The sequence below is a fragment of the Panulirus ornatus genome, chromosome 4 (genome assembly GCF_036320965.1).
Source record: "Panulirus ornatus isolate Po-2019 chromosome 4, ASM3632096v1, whole genome shotgun sequence".
Classification (NCBI taxonomy): Eukaryota; Metazoa; Arthropoda; class Malacostraca; order Decapoda; family Palinuridae; genus Panulirus; species Panulirus ornatus.
In genome coordinates, this window is record NC_092227.1 from 58,162,743 (window position 1) to 58,185,678 (window position 22,936).

Below are 22,936 nucleotides of genomic sequence, written 5' to 3' on the forward strand. Positions count from 1 at the left end.
CAACCATAATACCAACCATAAACACCAACCATAAACACCAACCATAAACACCAACCATAATACCAACCATAAACACCAACCATAAACACCAACCATAATACCAACCATAAACACCAACCATAATACCAACCATAAACACCAACCATAAACACCAACCATAATACCAACCATAAACACCAACCATAAACACCAACCATAAACACCAACCATAATACCAACCATAAACACCAACCATAATACCAACCATAAACACCAACCATAAACACCAACTATAAACACCAACCATAAACACCAACCATAAACTCTAACCATAAACAAAAATAGCAAAAGGCATTTACTCTTCGTTGGAAAGGTTAGCATTCACGGGCCGCTCAGGGTCGAGCGCATAGGTTCGAATCCTGGTTGCGGCAGTCGGTCCACAGTCAACCCAGCTGTTCATCCACCCTTAGGGGTTGGTTGATGAAATAGCTGCCTGGCTCGGGGTAGGATATATATATATATATATATATATATATATATATATATATATATATATATATATATATATATATATATATACATATCGTTAATGGGATGGCCTTAATTAGGGCCTAAGCCGCTCGTACCTTCTCAGCTAACATAAAAAAGAAAAATGAATTTGGGGATTACAAGTACCATCGGTCCGCTGAGGCCAGATGGCGCTTCACACACGGATGATCGTAAAGTTATGAGATACGAAAGAAGTATGACTTAAATCACTGAGACAAAACGCATCCCGTTGAAGATAGATGACTGGAACATCTAATTCCTGGGAATGATTCCCATCGTCACTATATATAAGTAGTTGTGTCGTCTCTAGAGAGACACCAATAGAACCATTGAGGGCATGAATATGCATTTTGCTGCTGGACGAGACTCCTGGAACTTACATTTTTCTAAAGACCTGGAAGGAACGATTAATACGAACACTACACATCCTCTGAAAAGGGAACCGTGACTGGCACAGCCCCCAGGAAAGACTTTTAACCTGCCTCGCGTAGCCTCATAGGGAACAAAGCAGCTCCAAGCAGCCTGCTGACCCGTAGTTACGACTTTGCACATCATGAAGATGTCGAGGGAGATTGTCTTTGTAAACAGTGGCAGTAACCGTAGGTGACGTGTTTTAACAGAGGGGAAGATCTCGCCTCTTTTAATTGTGTGATGACCATGATGAGATTATAGAGGCGCTGGACAGCAAAAGAAATGTTGGTGTGATATACCGCAGACTTTTGTTCTAGTGCTTAGAATGCATGAAGAAATTTGATGGAAAGGTGTGCAGATGGATATGCCACTTTTCAACTATAGAAACACCAACACGTTTCTCCGTATCACTGAGGCAGATTTCAAGTTCCTCTTCGGCAAGAAAGTGTTTACCATTTTCGTATCTGACAGCGACCCAAACCACAGTTTCATATCATCCTTTGGACAAGATGTTAGAATAAGCACGAAAATTGTAATAAAAGTCGCTGAGAAACCACACAAATAAATCATATCTTTTAATGGAGGTTAGCTTCAGCCACCCCATTATGGGTCATTGAAAGAATTATGCAACAGTGAAGAGTACAGAAATATAGTTGCAGAAAATATTTTTTCATGTGAGCATCTGTTCCATATCTAAAGGGGTCTTGTTCACTTCACTTGCCCTCCTTCGACCTCTTTCTTATCCAGAGTGGATTCAGAAGCCTTCTACCTTATTGATTCTCTGTCATTACTTATCTTCAGCCATCCTTTCCAGATCTTTATTCTTCAGGCATTATTACGGCCACTTCATTTTTGAGCTGACGTGTGTGTGTGTGTGTGTGTGTGTGTGTGTGTGTGTGTGTGTGTGTGTGTGTGTGTGTGTCCCAGCCACTGTGGCCTGGATCTGCGGTACGTGACTGCGGCTGCCTCCCGTTGTTCCTGTTTGGAGACCATTCACATGAGGGTAAACTGATAATTCCTCTCCTCGGAAAGCGAAACTGCGGAATTCTCTTCCTCCTCCTTCTGTTTTTTCCTCTTCCGGTAACCATTCCACCTTCATGTCAGACTTACAGACACCGGAAGACCTCAAAGGATTTTTTTTTCTGTTATTTACTTTTACAGCCATTCAAGATGGCCATGACTGGGGGTTTGTTTTTTGCCCATGTCGTGTTGAGTGTAATAAAAAGAAAAAGAAAACCAGATCGCGGAGGAATAATGTAATAGGCTTTACGGTGGTAATGTATGATGACTTTGCCCTTAGGAAACACCTCGGAACTGCTACCTCGTTAAGAAGAGTGGAAAGCACTCGCTCAGCTAGAATATTGTCATGCTGAGATTGCAGACTTGGCGAAATTGCACACTTTTAAAATGTGCAAAGATCTGTAACAGCTCGTAATGACATAGTTAAAATTCTTCACCGCTGGGAACACCTGAAAACATAGCGCTGTACTCCTAAGAGCTCACATACGAGAGCTGTAACTTACGCTTGGAAAATCCTGCAAGACATAGTTCCCAGTTGGCACGAAAGGTGTTAGGAATCTCTGTAAGAAGTACTGTTTGACTTCATTAGGTGCAGTAGATATGATAGAACAATGATACAATTTTCCGATGCCCAAAATTACTTAATGTCTGCAACCTTTGGAAGTACTATGGACTATTTACTGGGAGTATTTCAAGAGGGCATAGTTTGTTCGTGAAATGTAGGAAATACATTTTGTCACCACACCCTTACCAACGAGTAGCAAAGTTGCAGTGCCACAGAGGAGATGCAAGCAGTAGTGTTGGCAGTAGAGAGGTTCCGGATGTGCCTATCAGTAGCCCACTCTGACCTGATAACGTATCACTAGGCTCTGTGATGGCTGAAGTCGACGTGAGTGAGCAATGTTGACGAAGACGTTGGAGCAACAGATGAACATCATTCCATATATAGGAGTGGATGGTGTTCTGAATGGCGTATGGAGTTGGTGCAGACTGGAACTCAGTGTTGACCATCGCCGAACGCAGCTGTAAGCACCTCGCGTGGCCAAGCACCGTCTTTGGTCTTACGGTTGTTGACCATGGACTGGCGATCGATGTGGACACTACGATGGCGAGACAGATTCTCTCAAGTGATATGGAACCAGACGGGGATAGAGAGGTGACCTGTGATGTCTTCCTTACCTCCACGACTGAGATTATCAGACTTATGAACCATCGGGGATGCAGAATGATGGAATTAAAAGAGAAGGGAGTGGTTCCCTGGTATACCCAGGAGGATGAGGCTGCAAACACACGGGTTCACCTACGAGTGTCCCTTTTAGTACACGGAAGGACCACAACAGGAACGTGCGCGGAAAAGTTTCTGGTGGCCGGGAAATGAAGGCTGACCAACGTGACTGCACTCATTACCAGATGTGGGGCGCGTGGCACCAACAGACGAGGTATCCAGGCCACAGTGGCAGTGCAGGCAGATTGCTGAGTATATGAAGGGTGGAGTGTGGGCGGATTTCGTGGGCCCCTTCCTATGTCGAGTGTCCACAGTTATTGACAAGTGACATGTTGAGGATTTAGTGACGTTATATCATCACTGTACCCACCCAGGACCGCACCCAGGACAGCAGAGCGGTTCTGTTCGACCGTTGGATGTGTGTGTGGAAACTCGTACACTGTCGTCTGACGAAGAATCTTGTTGTGTCTCAGAGACGTTTAAGAAAATAGTTGGATCTCCTTACCATCCCAGTTCGTAGGCGACTTCTGCTGTCAAGATGATGACACTACTGACCTGATGATGGTGCCGCGATCGCCAGTCTGTCATAACGAGACCTCGAATATACGCCGCAGAGGCTCGTGTTTGGTGCTTCAGTCTCGGTGTCCCGAATCACCGCTGAGGTAAGGTACGAGAGGACATCAACACAGGGACTACCAACCTTCTAGACTCAGCCGTAGAGAAGCAGCGAAGGAGCAAGTGATGAAGAAGCGTGAGGCAGGTGGACAGATTGAGACTCTCGTCTCGTGCCAGCATTGCAGCTGCGCGAAGGAGGAACCAGAGGATCATATGAGCCTGTCTGGTTCGTCTGGCTTTACGTCTGCTAAATTAAGTGATTTTTTTCTTTTCCACAAAACATGATAATTCGTTCCGAGAGTACAGTCGAGACTATACATTTGCTGGACAAAAGACAGTAGTAGATGCTGAGAAGGATCATACAGCGACCGTTCATATTTGACTCAGATCTAACATAAAACTAAATGGTTTGACTATTTGAATACAAGTTTTCTTTTTTTTTTTCTTTCTTTTTTTTGTAACAGCGGCCATCTTGGATGGTGGTCGTGGTCGCCAGGGCGAAGGTGTGAAGAGGGACCACCCGCGGACCATCCTCGCCAGGTCTGGGTCAAATTGGCCCGTCAGCGGATGGTTTTTTTTTTTTCTTTTTTTACAAAATAGGTCTCATTTGCATGATCATTAAAAACTGGCAAAAGCGTAATTTGAAAAGGAAATAGATTGATGATACATATCAACTTATTCACAGTTCTTCAGCTGTAGGTAAAACTTAGCCATTTCTGACAATATAAAGATATTTCTAATTGAAAGAAATTTCTGTATTCTGAGTAATGGCATCCATCTTGGGTTATGGATGGGGTTGTAAGACGCAGTTTTGAAAAGGGACCTTCCATGTGCCACACCTTTTTTTTTTGGAAAGTATGGCAAAAGCTTACGTAACCTCAGGTCAGATGACGGTAAATTATCAATTATTAATTTGGTCACAAAAAATATGAGTATAGGATATTTGGAAGACCAGGCAGATGGGTTCAAGATGTGAGGGATCTTCGGGTTATCATCAGTAACAATCGAAAATCAGGAATGTGAAGCTGTAGCTTGAAAAAAAAAAAACCTGTTTTTAGGATTCGTTTTGAGAAACTGTTCTGTACAGAGGATCGGAAACCATATGACCCTCTTATAACTCGCTCGCTCGTAAGACCACATCTTAACTGCGTTGCACAATCTTGGTCTTCAGGTCATCAAACACACGAAAACAGGTTTTATTGGGACTACGAACCAAGCCATACGAGTAAAGGTTCAAGGAACTCGTACCATTTTATTTTTTTCGACAGAAGAGAAGGCTGTGTGATGACGTAATACAAGTTTTCAAGATACTGGAAATCAGAGACTGGTGGAAGTGCGCAGGGACCATGTAAGTAGAAGCAGTGACCTACAGGTTAGAGGTATAAAAGGCTTCACGCTGACAATATTTCGTTACCAGGAAGGTCATCGAAAGCCAGAATGAACCGCCTCATGGTAAGTGGTGGAGAAGTTCATTCAAGCGGAGGTTAGAGGCGTAGTTCTCGCTCGATGGTTTTCGTTCAGGCGTTGCCACAATGCGAAGATCTCCTGTGTGTGCTCAGCTGGGAACGTTGTTTCAGGAGAGCAGGGCCTCCGTCATTTTGTTGACGTCCTTTTATGATCGGCAAGTGTGGGAGGCGCGCATCAGGCGGGCGTCCTGGTGCCCTTCAGTGTCGGAGACACACACACACACACACACACACACACACACACACACACACACACACACCGGCGTGGCGGCAGGAGGATGGTCACGGAGGGGGTTCAGAGAGGGGAAGGAGGGTCGTACGGTCTTCGACTCCCTGTAGATGAACCATCCGGCCAGATGGAGGCGCGACATCGGGAAGACCTAGAGAGAGAGAGAGAGAGAGAGAGAGAGAGAGAGAGGAGGGGATGAGGAGGACTCATTGCTCCAGCTCATGGAATGCTCCTCAGGAGCCCATCCATGACGCAGACGATTATCCAGTCATTACCCGCTGCGCCCGGGCACGACCAGAGTCGACCAGTTCAACCACAGCCGGATTGAGTACTGCGGTGACCCCTGTATGACCTGTATGTTAGTGATATTCTATAGACTTAAACAAGTACTGTAGGATATACTGTAGCACGTGGAATGTTTCTACATAATACAACATTTAGACTTTCGTAGGTCGACTAAAGTATGCTTTTGCATATTCAAGCATTTTCTTGTCTCGTTAAGGCACGTAGGTAACCGAGATGCCGCGCGTGATATCCAGGAAGAATTATAACAGATGTTAAAACAGATTTCATAAGTGACATCGCTGGGTCTGTATGACTTGCAGTGTGTGACTTGCATGTAAAGGACCTCATTGTGTGTGAAGCACCCATCCTGTGGGGGACCAAGCATGCGGAGGTCTCCTGCATGTGGAGGACTCAGCATGTGGAGTTCCCCTGCGTGTGGAGGACCCAGCATGTGCAGAACCCTGTATGTGGAGGACCAAGAATGTGGAGTTCCCCTGCATGTGGAGGATCCAGCATGTGGAGATCCCCTTCATGTGGAAGACCCAGCATGTGAATGTCACCTGCATGTGGAGGTCCCCTTCATGTGGAAGACTGCTTGTGGGGGACCCAACATATGGAGGACCCAGCATGTGGAGGACCCAGCATGAGCAGAAACCTGTATGTGATGGACCCAGCATGTGCAGAACCCTGCATGTGGAGGACCCAGCATGTGCAGAACCCTGCATGTGGAGGACCCAGCACGTGCAGAACCCTGCATGTGGAGGACCTAGCATGTGGTGGACCCAGCATGTGGAGGCTGTGGTGGTACAGCTGCACCATGGTTAACTCGGCCATGAATTCGACGATGAAGACGCGCGCACTCTCCGTCCTTCACCAGCGACTGGACGTTGACCCTGGCTAGCCTTGCTATGAGTGCGACGACGTGCACCGATGAGAGGAGGCGGGCGATGATAGTGGTTGGTGGAGGGAGGTGTCAGGAGACAGAGGGGGTGACCGGGATCGTGATAAAGTGACATTACTCTCACTGTTGATGTGGTGGGGAGTGATAAGTGAATGTTGGACACCTTGTGTTGTACTGGGTTGTATGTATCGATCTGGTAGCCACAACCCTGGCCTTAGGTGAGGATTGTGATCGCTGCCTCTCTCTCTCTCTCTCTCTCTCTCTCTCTCTCTCTCTCTCTCTCTCTCTCTCTCTCTCTCTCTCTCTCTCTCTCTCTCTCTCTCTCTCTGAGGGTTATGATCTGTCTAGGCTGTAATGGTAAACTGGAGCGCGGGAAGGCTAAGTCCGATTTCGAGTTTAAGTTGCTGAGTTTACTCATTTGACCGACCCATAACTCTAGAGCTCCATTACCAAGTTGTAGCTGAATCAGGTCCGTTCGTAAGGTCATAACTCTCGTTGATGGAGATCAGTGTGTTTTTGTTGCTCAATCTTTATGATTCTTTTTTCATATTTTATGAGAGAACTCGTTTCATGCATGGCTGACTCAGTGCCAAAGATGGAATCTAATCCATTCTTAACTTAGTTTCCCCTCATCACAAGCGAGAGTAAGTCAATTTAGATTTTGATTGGTCTGAGGTGGTTCTTCTTTGGGACAAGGTGTGGCAGTGAGGGGCGCTGTGTTATCCTTGTCACACCTCGAGGACTTGGGATGCGCCTCCTCCAGCAGCTCTTGGTACAGCAGAAACCATTGTATTCAGGACTCAGTAACTCCCCACAGTCATCTTTATGGCATATGTTTATGGATTGACGTGAGGATGTAACCGTTCAGGATGGTATACACGTCCTTTGAGCACAACGGTACGACGTTAAAGCACGGCGACGGTACGTCCTTGGAGTTACGTTGTCAATTACTAGTTGGTTGGTTGGTGATGGTAATGTGTTACGTGTTTTATTTATTGTAGGGCCACACGCTAGCCTGTCCTGCGGGTCTGGAAGTGTGACAATGATTTATCATGTTTAGTTTTACAATTAGATTTTGTCTCTTACATTTTTTTTTCCTACCAAAAACTGTATTTCATACACTTCTACGAATGTTCCTCAAAATATGAAAAGAATTAAATTGAGCAAAAGATTTTCGGGAAAGTAAATCCAGTTGCAATAAACCTGCACACGTATGAATATGAATTTTGTGGAGGGTCATGAAATTTTGTAGGACCGTGTGTTGAACATGACTTTCGTCCTGATATGATGACAAAGAAAGATTCACAGAAACTATATTAGCTTATGTACTAGTTATCATAGATTATGTACTAGTTATCATAGATTATGTACTAGTTATCATAGATTATGTACTAGTTATCATAGATTATGTACAAGTTATCATAGATTATGTAGTTATCATAGCTTATGTACTAGTTATCATAGATTATGTACTAGTTATCATAGATTATCAAAACCAGGTAAACTAGAATTTTTGATTGATGATTCTCTGTCGACAGAGTGAGTGAGAGAGAGAGAAGTAGCTGTGCGGTGGCAGCCAGACTCACGGCCCCTGCCCACCCAGCAGGCGAGCACCAGCCCAGGTAAGACAACGTCGAGGTGGAAGACACTCACACATCCTGCCTCAGGTAGCAAACACAGACACACACACACACACACACACAGACACACACACACACACACATCTACATAGATGTATTACTTCCTGAGATAGACTCAAACAGATTACTAAGATGTGGGCCATTTCAAGCGGTAGAGAAAGTCGCGTAAAAAAAGATGTGCATTATTGAACGAACTGCTGTTGACCAAGAACAACGGATGATAGCTGGGGTGAACTGCTTAGCCAGCAGGAAGCAGCATAGCTTTGGTCAAGAGCAGCGGGTTGCGGGGATCAGGTGTGTTAAAAGTTATCGTGGTTTGCGTCAGTTGTATGTGACGTGGGATGGGTCACCACCATATGGTGAGGGTCGGGTCGTCCCAAGGAACACAGCTGAGATGGTGAGAGATATGAGTTACACCTGTGGTGGGTAGTGCAGGTGAGGTCTGCAGCGAGTAGCTGGGTGTCAGGCTGGTGGTAGATGGCGCGGGTTAGGTCAGCTGAAGATGGCACGGGGGAGGAAATCATCAGCTACTAATTTGCGTCCGGCCAACAAGTGGCGCATATTAGGAGTAGCTGGCACGTGTCAGGTAATACGGGTCAGGTCAGGTCAGCAGTGACACAGGCTTGGTGAACTGAAACTGGAAATTGTTGAATGTTTGACAGTGATGAAATAAATGGGTTTATACCTGGAGGCTGAACCTTAAGACATTTAGTGCTTTGTTGATAATGATAGTGAGGATAGACGGTTTACTGAATAGAATTGCACCCAAAGGCTGGAATATTGCAGAAAAAATATATAAAGGCATCGGAGCTAAAACAAGGAAAGAGTGTTTCAAGCAGAAAGTGTTTGCACAAATAACGGGCGGGTTTGCCTCTGGGAGATATTCAGCTCGCGTTGTTTTAAACTGCGAAAATTGAGGGTTTCGTCCGTTCAAGGGGTTAAGTGTTATGTAGAATGTTACAGTGGAAAGAGTCTGTCCATATAGCTCGGATTGACACGATGTGACTGTGGTGCCGAACTGCAACTCGGGGACGAGGGATTTGGTGGCAAGAGTTGACGGTGGCTGATGGGATGCCGCAACTTTCTCCCGAACTTTGGGATGAGGTCCAAGTGATGGTTGGAGGGAGTTGGGAGGTCGAGCGTGTTCTGCATCTCTTGACAAGCGGTGTGAGAGGGACCGAAGGTGATCTTACTATGTCTTTTCTACACTTTTATTTCTATTATTGATCATGATAAAAGAAAATCTCATAGCGGGATCACTGACCCGCTGTAATATCCCGCTGGACTTAGAAAACAGGAAATATGACTTTGGACTTGAGTTTCACTAATATGGAAGACCTAATATGGGATATTACCATCTCAGACTCCCTATATTCTAATCACGACCTGATTGAAGTAAAAACGAGTTTGGATGCTGAACTGCCTAGATAGAACACACGTAACACTGGAGGTGTTTCAGGTAATTTCCTTTTTGGTGGTGAAAGGATAAATTGGGAGAATGTGATAATGAGATGTCTGCGAGACAATGGGAAACAGACGCATACCAGCGAGAAGAAAGCAGAAGCGATCTTAGTTAGAACGAGAAAGACGAGCACTTTAAAGGAGGCGAAACGAATTACAAACCTTGAAGAAGAAGCTGCATAAACCATTAACTAAAGAAGTCTTGATTCCGGCATCATTCCCGAGAGTTTGAAACTGACCCACATCACCCCGCTGCACAGAGGCGGAAGCAATGCAGTCCCAAAGAGCTATTGACCGATAGCACTAATGTCGCGCACATTATCAGAATCTTCAAAAGAATCCTAAGAGGCAGACTGGCTAGATTTAACTGAACACTTTGCATTACCCAGGAGAACGTGAGCGGGGCGGAAAGTTCCTTCCTCTCTCAGTTGCTTGACCATTATGATAGGATTGTTGAAGCTCTGGAAAGCAAAGAAATTGTTAACGGTATTTACACTGACTTTGCAACAGTATTTGACAAAGGTGACCATGGCGTTAGAGCACGTAAAAAGCAAAAGATGGGAGTAACTGGAAAAATTGAGAAATAGATATACAAATTTTTAACTGCCAAATTACCACACGTAGTTGCAAACCATACCATCTCCAGTGCCTCCACTCTAAAAATTGAGAAATAGATATACAATTTTTTAACTGCCAAATTACTACACGTAGTTGCAAACCATACCATCTCCAGTGCCTCCACTCAAAAAATTGAGAAATAGATATACAATTTTTTAACTGCCAAATTACTACACGTAGTTGCAAACCATACCATCTCCAGTGCCTCCACTCTAAAAAGCTCAGTCTCGTAAGGAACTGTACTTGCATTCCTCGTTCCTCAATCTTATATCTGACATTGACGCAAACACGAGCCACGATGTTATGTTATCCTTTACAGATGATACAAGAATAAGTATGAAAATCACATCAGTAGAAGATGCGAAAGGCTGGATGGAGACACGAACGAAGTCATAAACTGGGCAACCGAGAACAACATGCTTTCCAGTGGAGATATATTTCAACTCCTCCAGTACAGGGAAAATGAAGAAGTAAGAAAATGATACGGAATATTGGAGAGACAGCCGCTATCATAAACCAGTGGAATTGAATGAAAGACCTTGGAGTAGTAATGTCTAAAGACCCAACCTTCAGCGAACGCAAAACAACGGTTGCCTCATACAGAAGGATGGCAGGTTGGATCCTGCGGACTTTCAAGACAAGAGAACAAAATAGAAGATATTATTTGAAGCGCTAATTCTTTTACGAATTGAATGTTGCTGCGTTCTAATGTCATTCTTCAAGGCTGTAGAGACTGCGGAATGAGAAATTGTTGAGAGATATTTCACAGCCCATATTAATGTGGTAGAGGAACTAAATTACTGGGAACGACTGAAATTTCTGAAACTTTATTCCCTGGAGCGCATACAGGAGAGATGTCATCATCTATGCTTGGAAGAACTTTGGAGGTGTGGTTCCCACTTGCATTCGGAAATAATATCCTGCTGGCACGACAGGCATGTAAGACTTTATAAAATATTACCTCTGAAATCCAGGGTTGCGATAAGCACAAAAAGAGAGAGAACACCTTAAACATCCGGGAACCAAGACTCTTCAACAGTTTGCCTGGTATAATCAGAAACAGCATGGAATGCACAGTAGAAAACGCACAAAGTGTACCACACCAGCCTGGCTGTAAGTCTCTGTGGGTCTGAGGGCTGCAGCTTCCAACAACTTAAGCTGGGTCTGGTGGTGAACGAGGTATATTCTAAGCAACATTTCATTAGGCTAAGATGGTAAACCCCTTGCATACTAGCTGCACCAGCCCCATGATCTTAAAGTGGCTCCTTTGGAAGTAGACGGCAGTAGTATGTTGGTGTGCATGATGTACAGCCAGCGACACAGGTATGCTTCCTTTATTCGTCTCCAGTATTAGTGAGAGGAGTCGAAAACCATTGGACACACATCATTGATACGTTGGGAACAGTTGGTGTGGTGAGGCGTGGTAGCGCACATCCTCCCTCTGCTTACAGTCATAGTGATTGAATCATCTGATTCAAGAGAGTGCAATACATGGAGTCAAGGCTGGCTGGATGCACATCTCTTACGTGGTGTAGACGTGTACTGTACTAAGACTTGTGAGGAAACTTTAACAAGTGTAGCGACGACTGCAACTCATATATTTACGTTGACGAAGTGTCTGGTGTCAGATGGGTATCTCGAGGACAGAGTAACAGACTTTTGTCCGTGACTACATGACCATTGTATTATAATGAAAGCTTATGTGCACGTTATATGTATGTAAATGCAAATTGTATAATTTTCATAGTGTCTCCCACATTTGTTAATGAATTTTTTTTTCATGGGGGCGCAAAACGCTGATTTAAAAGAACGAATATCTGAAAGGGACACAACTGATCACCTGAAGGGGACACAGCTGATCACCTAAAGGGGACACAGCTGATCACCTGAAGAGGACACAGCTGATCACCTGAAGGGGACACAGCTGATCACCTGAAGGGGACACAACTGATCACCTGAAGGGGACACAACTGATCGCCTGAAGGGGACACAGCTGATCACCTGAAGGGGACACAGCTGGTCACCTGAAGTGGACACAACTGATCACCTGAAGGGGACACAGCTGATCACCTGAAGGGGACACAGCTGATCACCTAAAGGGGACACAGCTGATCACCTGAAGAGGACACAGCTGATCACCTGAAGGGGACACAGCTGATCACCTGAAGGGGACACAGCTGATCACCTGAAGGGGACACAACTGATCACCTGAAGGGGACACAACTGATCACCTGAAGGGGACACAACTGATCACCTGAAGGGGACACAGCTGATCACCTGAAGGGGACACAACTGATCACCTGAAGGGGACACAGCTGATCACCTGAAGGGGACACAACTGATCACCTGAAGGGGACACAACTGATCACTTGAAGGGGACATGAATATGGGTCATTCCTGCACCTTGGTCAGTTCTGCGGGTTGGTGGTTAAGGACTCAGCCTTGCCAGGAAAGAGCATGACTCTGTGTGCATGTTCCACCTTGTGAGTATGGAGGAGGATATAAAGATAATAGATACATACATAGATAAGTAGATAGATAGATAGATAGATAGAATGATGAACAGATAGGTAGGTAGATAGTTGAAATGATCAAATTCCCAGTAGGTGAAGGATAAGGAGGTATGAAATCTTAATTAGAATTCATGTGAAAAGAAACATGATGTGTTCACTACCGGCAGCAGGAGGGCAGTGAGCAGCGGAGGTATCCAAGTGAGGATCGTCTGCGTCCGCCGTTCCTCTGCAGATGTCATCCTTCGTGTTCGTTGTGGGCTGCCGCAACAGTTGGCTGGCAGCTGGGCCTGATTGATGGAGGCTCCTCAGACTTAATACGAACCATAACTTGAGGCCGTTAGAACAGGGAGTAGGGATGACGCTATAGGTTACGGATGCTGGCTGAGTCGTAGACTCCTCCATGGCCGCTGGTTGTAATGAGGCTGGGGCGGGTCGAGGGTTGTACAGGGGGAGAACAGATAGCAGGAGACGTGATGGTCCATGACGGGGGGTCATGTGTTGGCGGACAGTAACAGTGTATCGTAAGTTAATCTATTAAAGACCAAGGCATAGTGATAAAGGTCCTCTGAACCCACCACTCCCTCCGGCCATGAGATACCTACGAAGGACCACCACTGTAGCTTGTAACAGTGGGTATTTTATTGGGGGAATATGAATGGGAATATTATTGTACTTCGATGCTGAAACGCCGAAACGAGATTCTCCGGAGAAGAGAGAGAGAGAGAGAGAGAGAGAGAGAGAGAGAGAGAGAGAGAGAGAGGATTTCATATCTAAAAAAAAAAAGAAATCAGAACTAATTAGAAAATAAATTTATGTCTTTCTCCTCAATCAGGCTTATTTGTTAATGAATGAAATCATTCAGGTATTTGCTTGGCCGTGATTAACAGAGATTAATTGCCCACGCATTCATTTTTTTTTCTCCATTGATGTACAGTTCGGTAGCTAGAAAATACCACTGCCAGCGCTAGTAATACACCTGCCTTTTTGATTTCTTACTGCTAATGCTGGTGGTTTAATCTCTCTGATGTGATGAAGTTTTCGTGTGTTGTCGGAAATATTTAATGTTTGGAAGACTTTTATCAGACTTCCTCAGAGTGTGCGTTTTTCTTTTTGTCTAAAGAAAAAAAGAAAACATTTTCATATCTCCAGAGTGGCAGGGTAGACATTGTACGGTGTGGCTGGTGGCTGTGTTGGGAGGAGTGGGAGAGAGAGAGCAGTACATGGTGCCGGGTTTGCCTGTCTCATCTTCCTTGCACCTTGGTTCATCAATCCCGATGTTTCTTTAGGACGACTATTATGATTATACCTAAATGTCGTATCTTTTCTTTTTGCATTCCTGATCTCACAGCCATGTTGGCGGCAGATCTCCCTGGCACTACGAGAGATAGATCAGTGGGGAATCTTTCCAGTTTCCATGAGCTATAGTGAGCTACAGTGTCATTATCAAGGTGTGTAAATATTGCAGGAACATCGTCTTCAGGTCTTCCTGACGCGGTAAACCATAGCGAGACCAACTTTCACTGAGGTTAGTCCCAGAAGAATGTACGTAGCCTTGTGATGGTATTCTGTTTCTGCTCTGGCCTTACGACATCTAAGGGAAGACGCACCTGGTCATCGTTGTCGCCCGTGCATTCATTCATCGCATTCTGTCATGTTGTCAGATGATGAATGTCTTATGTCAGTGCTTGAATCTCGGAGAGGCATTCACAATATCTTGTGAGTGTTTGAGCAGAAGTGTTTGGCTAAGCTTTATAATAGCCACACTAAAGCTCAGCTCTGAATGTTGAGTGACTTCGAACGGCTTCGTTTTTCCTTCAGCGGTTCATCATCCTCGTCCCTCGTGCTCACCTGGCGGGCGACGTGTTCCCTGGCGCCTGTTAGCATGTTACTGTTGTAGACCAAGGCAGAGGCGCTACCTGTAGCGGCTCCACAGTGTGAGGAGGTCGGTTATGGAGAAGGGGGAGGACGGCAGCTGTATCATATCCTTCGCCCGTACCAGTGGACCTTGCTAGGGTCGCCACACAACAAGAGGCTACAGTAGAGCAGTATATCAGGGCAAGCACTAGATCAATGTCACTGTTGAAGGCAAGGTCTCGCATCACTGTAGCGTGTCTTAATGTCACTGTGACAGTGAGGGAAGCACTTCTCTTCTGACCAGTTTAACTTGTTCAGCCAACGACAGGGGTTAATACCGCCCGTAACCAACGGGGATTACTGTCACTTGGTGTCACACGAGACGACTCAGTGCCCGGCTACCTGGCAGCTGCAGCTGGCGCAGCTGGGTACTGCCAGAAGCAGGTGGCGCGGCGGTGGCGGTCGGGTCACCAGGAGTTGACACGAGTCAGGTCAGCAGAAGCGGGTCAGCAGGAACTGGCACATGTTAGAGCATCAGCAGGGGATACAAGCAGGTCGCTAGCAGGGAGCGGGTGTAAAGGTGTGGTAGACAGGATCAGCAGCAGATGGCACGGGGTAGATCAACCACAGCCGGGGCGGCAGGTTAGCAGAAGATGGCAGGGGTCGGGTCAGCAGCAGGTGGCAGGGGTCGGGTCAGCAACGTGTGGCAGGGGTCGGGTCAGCAGCAAGTGGCAGGGGTCGGGTCAGCAGCAGGTGGCAGGGGTCGGGTCAGCAGCAGGTTGGGGTCGGGTCAGCAGCAGGTGGCAGGGGTCGGGTCAGCAGCAGGTGGCAGGGGTCGGGTCAGCAACATGTGGCAGGGGTCGGGTTAGAATCTGGTGGTGGTGGTGGGTCAGCCGTGTATGGCTCAAGTGTTGTGTGGTGAGTCACAGTAAGGAGCGCAGGGCGTGGGTTGCCCACCTGTCCCACCATATGGTACCGTTGGTATCCCCGCTTTCACCTGTATTATGACTACACCTGCACCATGGACATACCTGTATTATGACTACACCTGCACCATGGGCGCACCTGTAGTATGACTACACCTGCACCATGGACACACCTGTAGTATGACTACACCTGCACCATGGACACGCCTTTATTATGACTACACCTGCACCAACCTCACACCTGTAGTGTGACTACACCTGCACCATGGACACACCTGTATTATGACTACACCTGCACCATGGACACACCTGTATTATGACTACACCTGCACCATGGACATACCTGTATTATGACTACACCTGCACCATGGGCGCACCTGTAGTATGACTACACCTGCACCATGGACACACCTGTATAATGACTACACCTGCACCATAAACACACGTGTAGTATGGCTATACGTGCACCATGCACACACCTGTGTTATGACTACACCTGCACCATTGGCACACCTGTAGTATGGCTACACCTGCACCATGGAGACACCTGTAGTGTGGCAACACCTGCACCATGGAACACCTACATCATGTCTTTTCTTTTTCAGTTAGAGTGACCAAATCTGACAATGATATCCACTTTGTAGACGAATCAATGATTTATAAAGAGTAAGGAGGATTTTCCTGGACTTAAATTCGACGGCCTTCCCTATGAATCCAAAAAAACTTGTTCGCTATTTTCACTACTTCTGCTCACTGCTTATCTGGTTTTAGGTCACCAGAGTTTATTATGTCCAAGTCTTATTCCTCGTATACCTTTTGCAGTTCAGCAGAATTCGATAGTGTAGCTTGCCTTGTAGTTTTTCTATCGATATGTCAAATGTTGCACACATCGATACTAGGATTCATTTGCCACCTTGTGAGTCCAGCTCATCACTTTGAAGCCATAGACATTCAAGTTCATTTGTAGATGTATATCCCAGCTTCTCATCTTTAGCGATTTTTGATGTCTTGCAGTGCAGCAGTTCATTATCAACATCATTAATATATATATATATATATATATATATATATATATATATATATATATATATATATATATATATATATATATATATATATTTTTTTTTTTTTTTTTTATACTTTGTCGCTGTCTCCCGCGTCTGCGAGGTAGCGCAAGGAAACAGACGAAAGAAATGGCCCAACCCCCCCCCCCATACACATGTACATACACATGTCCACACACGTGTCTACATACCTACACAGCTTTCCATGGTCCACCCCAGACGCCTCACATGCCTTGATTCACTCCACTGACAGCACGTCAACCCCTGTATACCACATCGCTCCAATTCACTCTATTCCTTGCCCTCCTTACACCCTCCTGCATGTTCAGGCCCCGATCACACAAAATCTTTTTCACTCCATCTTTCCACCTCCAATTTGGTCTCCCTCTTCTCCTCGTTCCCTCCACCTCCGACACATATATCCTCTTGGTCAATCTTTCCTCACTCATTCTCTCCATGTGCCCAAACCATTTCAAAACACCCTCTTCTGCTCTCTCAACCACGCTCTTTTTATTTCCACACATCTCTCTTACCCTTACGTTACTTACTCGATCAAACCACCTCACACCACACATTGTCCTCAAACATCTCATTTCCAGCACATCCATCCTCCTGCGCACAACTCTATCCATAGCCCACGCCTCGCAACCATACAACATTGTTGGAACCACTATTCCTTCAAACATACCCATTTTTGCTTTCCGAGATAATGTTCTCGACTTCCACACATTTTTCAAGGCTCCCAAAATTTTCGCCCCCTCCCCCACCCTATGATCCACTTCCGCTTCCATGGTTCCATCCGCTGACAGATCCACTCCCAGATATCTAAAACACTTCACTTCCTCCAGTTTTTCTCCATTCAAACTTACCTCCCAATTGACTTGACCCTCAACCCTACTGTACCTAATAACCTTGCTCTTATTCACATTTACTCTTAACTTTCTTCTTCCACACACTTTACCAAACTCAGTCACCAGCTTCTGCAGTTTCTCACATGAATCAGCCACCAGCGCTGTATCATCAGCGAACAACAACTGACTCACTTCCCAGGCTCTCTCATCCCCAACAGACTTCATACTTGCCCCTCTTTCCAGGACTCTTGCATTCACCTCCCTAACAACCCCATCCATAAACAAATTAAACAACCATGGAGACATCACACACCCCTGCCGCAAACCTACATTCACTGAGAACCAATCACTTTCCTCTCTTCCTACACGTACACATGCCTTACATCCTCGATAAAAACTTTTCACTGCTTCTAACAACTTGCCTCCCACACCATATATTCTTAATACCTTCCACAGAGCGTCTCTATCAACTCTATCATATGCCTTCTCCAGATCCATAAATGCTACATACAAATCCATTTGCTTTTCTAAGTATTTCTCACATACATTCTTCAAAGCAAACACCTGATCCACACATCCTCTACCACTTCTGAAACCGCACTGCTCTTCCCCAATCTGATGCTCTGTACATGCCTTCACCCTCTCAATCAATACCCTCCCATATAATTTTCCAGGAATACTCAACAAACTTATACCTCTGTAATTTGAGCACTCACTCTTATCCCCTTTGCCTTTGTACAATGGCACTATGCACGCATTCCGCCAATCCTCAGGCACCTCACCATGAGTCATACATACATTAAATAACCTTACCAACCAGTCAACAATACAGTCACCCCCTTTTTTAATAAATTCCACTGCAATACCATCCAAACCTGCTGCCTTGCCGGCTTTCATCTTCCGCAAAGCTTTTACTACCTCTTCTCTGTTTACCAAATCATTTTCCCTAACCCTCTCACTTTGCACACCACCTCGACCCAAACACCCTATATCTGCCACTCTGTCATCAGACACATTCAACAAACCTTCAAAATACTCATTCCATCTCCTTCTCACATCACCACTACTTGTTATCACCTCCCCATTTACGCCCTTCACTGAAGTTCCCATTTGCTCCCTTGTCTTACGCACCCTATTTACCTCCTTCCATATGAGAAAGAGAACCGGTCGCAAGACTGATCCTTGTGGCACTCCACTTGTTACGTCTAACCATTCTGGGACTTGACTATCAATGAAAACTCTGCTGACGACCAATCAACCAACTTCCTATCCACTGAAGTACAACTCCATCAATGCCATGTGACCTAATGTTTGCGAGTGACCCTTGATGCAGAAGCTTATCGAAGGCTTTTCAAAAAATCTAGATAGATGACATCATCTGCTTTACTTTCGTCACTCGTTAATCATATCATAAAAGAAATCACGCAGATTCGTCAGTCATGAGCGATTTCCTTGAAAACGATAATGAGAATCGGTTATTAAGTGGCGGTCGTTTGAATGGTTTATCATTCTATCCTGGGCGGTGTTTTTCATTAAGTTTTCCAACTACAGACGTTTGGCTAATAGGACGATAATTTCCGGATAAAGATTAATTACCTCTTCTGAACATCGGGGTTGCATTGGCAAACTTCCGTTCATCTAGAACTTCTCCCGTTGCAAGTGAGTGACTGAAGAGGGCAGTCAAGGGCTTCACTATACCTCAGTTTTCGCCTTTTTCATTGTTCTTGGATAAAACGTATGAGGATCTGTCGTTTTATTTATCTTCTGTCTGTTTCTTACTGAAAGTTTGTCTCCTGGTTTTATGTCAATTTGTTGAAGAATGTTCCCGTCTCGTGCCGGTGGAAACTGGATTTGGGACATGGATTGTGTCTTCGATCATAACTACAGACGCAAAAAAGTCATTTGATATTTGTGACATAGCTTCGTTGTCTTGAACCAAGTTATCGTTTTCCGTAATCAGTGATCTTATTGACTGGGTTATGACTATCTTACTTCTAACATAACTGTGGAGCTCTTGACTGGGTTATGACTTTCTTACTTCTAACATAACTGTGAAACTCTTGACTGGGTTATGACTTTCTTACTTCTAACATAAATGTGAAACTCTTTCAGCGTTTCTTTTGCTGTTTTCAACAATGTGCGCTTCACACTGACGTGTGCTGTGTTGTGCAACACTCTTACTCTCTCTACGCACATGTACATACCTTAGTGTGATGTTGTTCTTGTAATTCTTTCAGTTTCTTATGAGCTACTTGCTGAGGCAACAGACATTATTTCACCGTTCCCACCAATTTGGCTTTAGAATTAGACCGTCTTCTGCGCGTCGGCATGTATGTTCCCTCATCTGCTTCTTTGAAAGTATTTCTGAAGCTTTTCCGAGCTGCGTTCACGTCACCTTCTTTGACTATCATTCCAGGTTTGCTTGTCAAGAGCATTGCGAAGATCATTAAGATTATCACTCGTTTCAAATCGGGTATATTTTCGCGACTGTCATGTCGACCGACATAACATGCAGTGTTAAAAGCGACCTGAGAAGTATACATTATCATCCTTATTTGTAGTTAGAACTGAATCGAATATATTCGGGTTGCGAGTGGGTTTCTCGACCAACTGGCTCAGGGCACTGTAAATCAAAATTGGGTGGAGTCTACGCTCGTATCTTCTGGAAAGTGATTTTCTCCATTTAGATACCGGTATGTTAAAATCTCCCACTATGATAGCATCTTGTTTATTTCAAAATTCTGCTAACTGAACATAGAATCTTTCGTCTCCCATTGATGTGTGTGTTCTGGGGTGGTCATCCACTAGTGTTTCTGTTATTTTCTTAGTGTAGCCTTAGAGCAGTACTGTGGCCATAAAACTTCACTGTAATCATACAGACGTTCTTTGGCCACACTTCTGCAGTGGCCACTCACACACCATGACTCTGGCCCACGCAGTATTTATTTTTTTTTTGGTGGGTATCACTTGTGCCAGTGTGGCCACATACCTGGTGAATACTTGGTGAAGTCTTCGGGGGTTCTTGTACCCCACATCCCTGGCTAGACCCAAGCTGTTGGGTTAGGTCGTTGCCAGCACAGTGGCCAGACACTCACATTTTTACTCACACTGTACAGTGACCGCACCCACATGAGCGAAAAATGTGCCACTGAGATTGAAAATTGATCTTAATGGACATCTTCAAAGCATTGTATCCCGAAGAGTGAAAGCCTTTTTGACGTCATTTAGTGAAGACTTGGTTTATTATGTATGTCTAGCAGACAATTTACTCGACGCTTACATGAAAACGGTGTAAGAAACGTACCCAATATCCACGAGGGAGAATTTTACAGGATGACCACAACGTATTCTTCACAGAACCTGGAAATAACATACGTTGCAAGTGGGAAGAGAATTGCATTTGATGAGAGAGGGGGATAGACAGATATGGGAAGAAGTATAAACGAACTAACTGAGAAACACATGAAAAACAGAGGAAGAAGAACAAGGCATATACGTGTAAACTCAAAAATGGAAGTTAGGAGATGAGGGAAAACGATGATACAAGTTGATACACTTAGATAATGAGAGTGGAGAGAGTGAGAGAAAGGAAAAAAATATTTGAAGTAGAAGGAAACTACACCAAACCACAAGTATATTAGTCGAAGGTACTGGAAATATGCAGGTTGGGTAGGGCTAGTGGATTGTACGGGGGAAGGTGTAGATTCCAACACCATCACCCTTAAAAAAAAGAATTCCAAAACGCTTAACGATGGGAACTGGTGCTTCTGAAGGAGACAGAGCCTTGCAGGGATAAGTTCAGGACTAACCCAGCAAGAAATGAAACAACACATTATCGTTCACAATTCACATGAAATTATAATATTGTATCCACTCGTTGCATCAAGTTGGTAAACTCATTACATGTAAGACTTTTAGCTTATGTAATGAACCAGCTTTGAAATAAGGAATATAATGATCATCTACTCACACTGGGGTCTGATATATATATACCCTTTTTGTGACCTCTGTAATCCTTGTGCGCTACCGCTCACAGGATGAGCATGGGTGCACAATATACTGGCCGCCGACAGCGGCATGAATTTAATAGTGGTAGACGTATATTCTGCCACACAGAAAAATGAGCACAGCTCTACAAGAGGAAAATTATTTCCACCAATGTTGTCTTTTTTCTTTAACACAACATAAACGTAACTGAGTTCGGAACTCAGCGGATGAATAGGAAACATATGTGGAACATTTTCCTCACAGTTCGGCGATCAGAAATATAACCACTTTCGTACTTGCCAACATACTGGAACTCCAGTCAAACAAAGAGAACAAAATAACACATAAATGTGGTTTAATGAATACAAATTTGGCAGCTGTCACGTGAACTCACATAAAACGGTCCGTGGACAGGATGGTTTGGATCCGGCATCACAACCACTACAGGTGTGACAGGATAGGAAGGGCTTAGGGAGGACCTGGGTAGAAGAAGAAGAAGAAGAAGAAGAAGAAGAAGAAGAAGAAGAAGAAGAAGAAGAAGAGGAAGAAAGAAGGAGGAGGAGGAGGAGATGAAAAAGAAGATTGATTCCGTAATAAAGTTTGAACTACTAAATGGCTCACATGATGTGGTACAAATATTACTATCACTGTTCAAAACCTCAGTATTGTGATGGTCTTAATCCGTAAATCACGGGGAATGTACAAAGCAGCTAAAGACTTGTAGATTTCCATCACTCTAACCTTAAAATAATCCAGTTCCCAACGCAACTCTGGGGGAGTCGTCAGCATACGACACTCAAGGTGGGTTTGGTGGCTAGGGACAACACTGTGGCCAAGAACCTCACTGGAAGCAGCTCGGAAGGACAGCTGCTCAAAGAGGGACTGTTAGAATTGTGTCACGTTTTCTTTAGAACCAAGAAATAGGGACACCAATTAGGGGGAAACAAAACTAACCCGGCATTGCTCTTCTCATAATGAATTTGACTTATGTGACACCGTGCTCGGATCACAGCCTGTGGATACAAACTCACCCTGGCACAAAACACGTTACCACCAGGAGGTGAATTTAGTAAATATAATCTCGACAGTAAGTGTATGAAATGGGAGGAATTACACACTGGACTGTGTGCGTTACAGTGGGAATCAGTCATGAGAGGCGCAGGACCGGTGGAGGAGTGTGTGTGTGAAATGTTCGACTGTAGGATCACTTCAAGCTGGCACTTGGACACACACAAACCCGTGAGGAAGCGGTGTAATACGTAGGTCTGTCTAGATTGAGGACAACGTTCCCCCTCTACAGGTGGAGGGGAACAAGTGGCAAACCATCTGAGAAAGCCGCAGC

At 44.8% G+C, this 22,936-nt stretch overlaps 1 protein-coding gene across 2 annotated transcripts in view; it reads left to right on the forward strand.

Annotated features, from left to right (window-relative positions):
* Pde11 (Phosphodiesterase 11) overlaps positions 1-22,936 on the forward strand; it is a 1,275,799-nt gene that overhangs the window by 430,514 nt on the left and 822,349 nt on the right. For both annotated transcript variants that reach the window (XM_071695072.1, XM_071695082.1), the window contains exon 2: positions 8,219-8,302. The gene's annotated coding sequence lies outside the window, so the exon portion shown is untranslated. The remainder of the gene's footprint in view (positions 1-8,218; positions 8,303-22,936) is intronic.